Genomic DNA, 6,529 nt, shown 5'->3' with positions numbered 1-6,529 from the left:
CGAGGGTCCACCGGGAGGAGCCACCATCCCCAAAAGGCTACATGTCCCAAGAGTGGAAGGGAACCAACCCCTAGATGGCATGGTGTGCCACCCACCTCAGCCCAAGGCGCAAGAGAGGGCCAAGGGGGGCTAACCCTAGGCGTGGGAGCTGCCTTGGGCGCCGCCCCTCTTCCACTTGGCTGCCGGCCCTCCCCATCTAGGGCTGCCGCACCACCTAGGGTGGAAACCCTAGGGGTGGTACACCCTCCCTCTCCTCCTATATAAACCCAAGGGGTTTGGGAGCCGCACACACAACTCATCTCTCTCTCTCTCTCGGCGCAACCCTACCTCTCCTCCTCCTCGTCCTCTGTAGCGCTTGGCGAAGCCCTACCGGAGTACCACATAGCTCCACCGTCATCACGCTGTCGTGCTGCCGGAGCTCTCCCTCAACCTATCCTCTCTCCTTGGTGAATCAAGGCGTAGGAGATGTCACCGGGCTACACGTGTGTTGAAAGCGCATGCGCCGTTGTTCGACGCTTAGATCGGAATCCACCGCGATCTGAATCACTGCGAGTACGACTCCATCAACCGCGTTCTAGCAAAGTTTCTGCTTGTCGATCTTCAAAGTTACGAAGATGCTCTACTCCATTGCTCGTTGCTGGTTTCTCCTAGATAGATCCTTGTGAGGCATAGGATTTTTTTGAAATTAATACGTTCTCCAACATTATCGTGTGGTTGTTGTAGAGAGAAATAAGAGCGTCCATTAAGTAGGCTAATTTTTCCAAGACTTAATTAGGCTAAGGTTAATTTCTAGCATTTTCCAGCCATTAATTGCTTGGATGTGGGACCCTAGTAAACCATGAAGCAATTTGGTGGCCCTTATAAACATACCTAAGGCACTTAACTTTGGATGTGAATTGGGATTAACCGTTGTGTTAAAGGCGCCACACGGACATTCTTCAAATTTAAGTAGTTACAGATAACAAAAAATATTGCAGAAAAAAATAAAAATAATATTTTTTCTAAGGAAGAATACATTATTAGCATTGCTATCTTTAAGAAGATTTTTTTACGTCAAACAAATAATAAGAAAATTTGCATATAAATTGCATTTTCTCGCGGTATGCAAGAATAAGCACATAATAGTGGATGTTAAAAAATTTGAAGAAGGATGAATTAGTGGCATTGGTATTATACACTTCAAGAAAAATAAATGGAAACAAACTAGAACAAAATCAAAATAGTGAAGTTTTCTAGAATAATGAATTAGTGACGTTTGTATTACCCTTCAAAAAGAAAAATAAGAATAATGTGACAAAGTTGCACATAATTTTTACAAAAAATACACTTCTTACAATATGAACAATACGCATATGATAGTGGAAATTTTGCAAAAAAAAGTTTCTAAGAAGTACCGAGTTAGTCACATTCATATTACTCTTAAAGAAGAAAGAAATAAAATATTTTTTCTTCAAAATAATGAAGTTTTCATAGAAAGAATAAATTGGTGGTATTGGTACTACCCTTTGAGAAGAAATAAAAATAAATAATTATAAAATTTATACACAACTTACACAGAAATTACGTTTTTTATAATATGCAAGTATTAGTATATAACAATGAATTTTCTCTATAAAACAATGTTTTCTAAGAAGCAATGAATTGGTGACATTAGTATTACTCTTAAAGAAGAAAATGAAATAATAATAAAACTAAATTGAAATCAAAATAATGAAGTTTCTAGGAAAACATAAAATTATTGGCATTGGTCATTCAATAATATTTTTTGGAAAAAAACAAACAGTGACAAAATTTTCACCAATTTACATAGAAATTGTGTTTTTTATAATATGTAAGAATAAACATATAATGTGAAATTTTGGCAGATATTTTTACTGAGAACAAATGAATTAGTGGTCTTGGTATTACCCTTAAGGATGAAATAAAATAACATAAAACCATAATTAAATCAAAATAATAAATTTATGTTTATATTATCTTTCAATAAAAACAAATCAAAATAATAAATTTTCTAAGGAAGAATGAATTAGTGAAATTGATATTACCCTTCAAGAAGAATGAAAATGAAATAAAAACTAAAACATAATCAAAATAACGAAATTTCCAAGAAGAATGAATTAGTGGCATTTATATTGCCCTTTTAGAAGAAGAAAAAAAGTTGTATACAAATTACAAAAAAACTGTGATTTTTTATAATATGCAAGAATAAACATATAATAGTGAAATTTGCAAACATAATAAAGAGAAAATATTTAGTGTCATTAGTATTACACTTAAAGAGGAAATAAAACAAAATTAAACAAAAATGTTAAAGTTTCTAAGTAAGAATGAATTAGTGGCATGGGTATTGCCCTTCAAGAAGAAAAGAAAATGGAATGAAAACTACATAAGAAAGTAAAAATAATTAGGTTTCTAAGAAAGAATGACTAATAGCATTGATATTGCCCTTTAAGAAGAAACGAAGTGAAACAAACTAAAACAAACAATGACAAATTTTCCATACAATTTATAAAGAAATCGTGCTTTCTTATAATATGCAAGAATAAACATATAATAGCAATGGGTGAGATTTTTTTTAAGAAGGAATAAATTAGTAAAATCGATATTACCCTTAAATACGAAATAAAATAAAATGAACCAAAAGAAAAATCAAAATAATGATTGTTTCTAAGGAATAATGAATTTATGGCATTGATATTACCCTTTAAGAAGGAATAAAATAAAGAACTATATAAAAAATAGTGAAATTTTCTAAGATAGAATGAATCAAGTGTCTCTCAAGCCAATACACACCTTCAAGAATTACGACCCAAGGAGAGAACAACACAAGTGTGCTTCGGTCATCTGATCGACTCATCTTGGGTTTCCCTCGGAGATAGCGGAAGGAGTTGGGAGCTTCACCTCGATGATGCCTTCAAGAAGGAAACGATGTCGATGACATCACCATAACCGGCTTCGACCAGCGATCGAGACCAGGTTTTCACCCGGATCTGTACCATTAGTATCCAACCAACAACATATGCACCGTCCAGAACGCCTTCAAAGCCCCAGATGTGGCCACCCAAATCCGGCGACCATCCACAACTGCACTGCCCCTATGAGCGCTGGCACACCGGCCATTGCCTTCGTGTGCCATCACTGGAGCCTGTGAGGAGGGCCGCCACCCCACCTCGTCAAACCACGAGAGCCGTAAGAGGAATCCCATGCGCTCGTCACCGTCGCTTCTTCGATCAAATTTGGAACCAAATTCACCAGATCGTCGACGCAGATCTGCCATCGACAGGGACATCGTCACGCCATGCCACTGCGAGAGACATGGGCTTCACTTGCTACCACCTTCCGGACCGCCGCCCCGTGTCGCCACCTTCACAAAGTACCGCGGCGCCCTGTGCCACACCCAAGCCCGAGGAAGCTGACATGTATCTTATATTTCACTGAAACGTCTTTTTTCCCTGAACAAACAACACTAAAAAGTCTAAAATATATAAAATGCGAAAATCGATGTCAAGTCTAGAATTTAAATTGCAATGGGCTAGTTCGAACACAAGAAACCTGCTATAGTTGCTCTTGAGCGGCAACGAAAATGCACTATGCACACGAGACAAATAGTTCTTTTTTCTAGAACGAGATACAGGGCCAGTTCGACGGGAAAATCCTATTTAATGCTCTTTGCATCAAATAGTCAGGCAAACGCATAAGGACGCGATAAACTGGGCCGGCCCATCTTCCTGTGCAGTCAGTTCCGTTTTCTGCTTCATTTTTTTTCCTTTTTTCGGTTTCTTTTTTTTTCTTTTTTCGTTATTCCTCTTCTGATTTTTTTTAAGAATCTAAACTGCACACAATGCACATCCGCTTTCCCGTGCGGCGATTGATGTGCGCAACTCGAAGAGCTCGCTTAGCAGCGTTGCATTTAAATTTTTTTATCTTTTAAACCGTTATCTCAATCAATAATCCGCTTTCAGCACTGACTTTATCGCGACGAGATCTTCAAAACTAGATTCCATGTCAACATGTTTTAATAACTTTTGTTTTCGTCGGTACTTGCCAGATTACTATAACTTACTTGTCACATTATTTGTCATAGAGTTCTCACTAGGGGTGGATTAATGAGCTACTCGGCTCGTTAAGCTCATGCTCGTTAAGCTCGTGCTCACTGAGGCTCAACTCGTTAAGCTCGTTAGGAATAACGAGCAGAAAACCCTGCTCGGCTCGGCTCTTTTGAAACTCGTTAAGCTCGTAAGCACTCGCGAGAGCTCGTTAACAGATTTTGATGTGTTATGGTCTATATGATAAGTGTGTAGATGTGGTTTTCAAGAAGAAAAGATGGGGCCAACAAAATGAATTCACTAGTTTGTTACTTCCTATATAGATTAAATTGAATAGATGGGATGAGGTGCTACGCAAATTTTGTCATGTAAGATAAAAATATGTTGTATTATTACTAATGAGCTTAATAAGCTACTCGTGAAACTTATTAGCTCGTTCATTAAGCTTAACGAGCTGAAATCGATGATTGGCTCTGTTCATTATGAAGCAAGCCACCAGCTTAACGATCCAAACTATCGAATGCTCATTAAGCTCGCGAGGTACAAGCTTTTGGTCCAGCCCTAGTTCTCACATTAAATTAATTTTCTCATCAGGTTTATGAATGTCCATATACCCCCACTAAAAAACTTGATTCGTTTAGGTTATGCTGGTTCGTGCATTTAATTGCTTATTATTAATGATTTAATAATCACTTTTTAGCTTCACATAACATTGCAATACTTATAAATTATAAAGTTATTGCTCCAGTAACTATGTATAACTTCTTGATTTTAAAACATGTTCAGAAAATTCTTGAAATTCAGAAAATGTTCTTGATTTTATAAAAATATTCTAAATTTCAAATATTTGCAGTTTTTCAAAAACATTCCTAGCTTCAAAAATTGTTCGGGATTTTAGAAAATTGTTCGCCACTTTTAGAAAATATTCTTATTTTCAAAACATGTTATGGTTACCTTTTCTAACTTTTTCCTTCACGTTTGTTCCTTCTTCCTTTTCCTATTTTTCTGTTTGACATTTTATAATTTTTATTTTGAATTTAAAAAATGTTTCTGTATTCACAGTTTATATTTAAATGTCCGTGCTTCAAAAAATGTTCGTGCTTCAAAATGTGTTAATATTTTGAAAAATGTTCGTGCTTCAAAAATTGTTCGCGTATTAAAAAAACTGCATGATTTTTTAAAAAATGTTCTTCTTTTCACTAAAAATGTTCCTATTTTACGAAAACTGTTTCTCTTTTATGATAATTTGTTCAAAAATTGGAAACTTGTTGAAATTTTGTTCGCCAATTCTAATATTATTCATTTTTTAAAAATTTCAGGAAGTTTATAAAATATTCTTCATTTTCGAAAAAACATTAGCCATTTCAATAAATGTACGTAAGTTCAAAAAATGTTCCTGTTTTAAAAGTGTACATAAGTTCAAAAAATGGTCCCGATTCAAAAATTGTTCTTTCTTACAAAAAAATTGTTCTATGTTTGTAAAATGCTCCTGTTTTCAAATTTGTTTATAGATTAAGAAATTGTTTATATTTTCCAATTTTTTTGTATATTTAAACAAAATCACGCTTCCGAATCCTTTCACGGTTTTTTAAATTTGTTCTCGGTTTCAAAAAAAAATCTGAAAATTCAAAAAATGTTTGTTCTTTATTTTTTTTTCACTATTTCATATTTGTTTGCGGTTTTTCAAAATTGTTCCCCTTTTCAAAATTTTGTTCTCAAGATTCAAGAAATTGTGTATCTAAAAAATTGTTTGTGCTTCCAAATTTTTTCACATTTTTTTAAAATTGTTCTCGCTTTCAAATTTTGTTCTCGAGATGCAAAAAATGTTTATGCTTTTAAAATTTGTTCGCTCTTTCGAGTTTGTTTGGGGTTTTCAAAAATTGTTCTCCTTTTAAATTTTTTGTTCTCAGAATTCAAACAATGTTCGTGCTTTAAAACATTGTTCGCGATTCCAAATTTGTTCACTTTTTTAAAATTGTACTCAGTTTCAAAATTATTGCTCAAAATTCCAGAAATGTTCGTGCTTTAAAAATTTTCCGCGTTTTCAAATTTGTTTGGGGTTTTTCAAAATTGTTCTCCTTTTCCAAATTTTGTTCTCAAGATTCGAAAATTGTTCGTGCTTTAAAAAATTGTCCACGCTTCCAAATTTGTTCAAGTTTTTTTAGAATTGTCTTCTGTTTCAAAAAATTCATAAAATATCCATGCTTGTTAAATTTCTTAGTGCTTTCAAATTTGCTCAGGGTTTTCCAAGATTGTTCTCTTTTTCAAAAAAAAATTCTCAAGATTTAAAAAATGTTCGTGCTTTAGAAAATTGTTCACGATTTTTCAAAATTGTTATTCAAATTCGATTTTTTTTCAAAAAATGTTCTTTCTTACAAAAAAAATGTTCCATGTTTGTAAAATGCTTCTTTTTTCAATTTTGTTTATAGACTAAGAAATTTTGTTTTTTCTTCAAATAAAAAAGGAAAAGGAAATAGTAAAGA

This window comes from Hordeum vulgare, chromosome 2H, assembly GCF_904849725.1.
Source record: "Hordeum vulgare subsp. vulgare chromosome 2H, MorexV3_pseudomolecules_assembly, whole genome shotgun sequence".
Lineage (NCBI taxonomy): Eukaryota > Viridiplantae > Streptophyta > Magnoliopsida > Poales > Poaceae > Hordeum > Hordeum vulgare.
Note: the sequence above shows the minus strand (reverse complement) of the source record.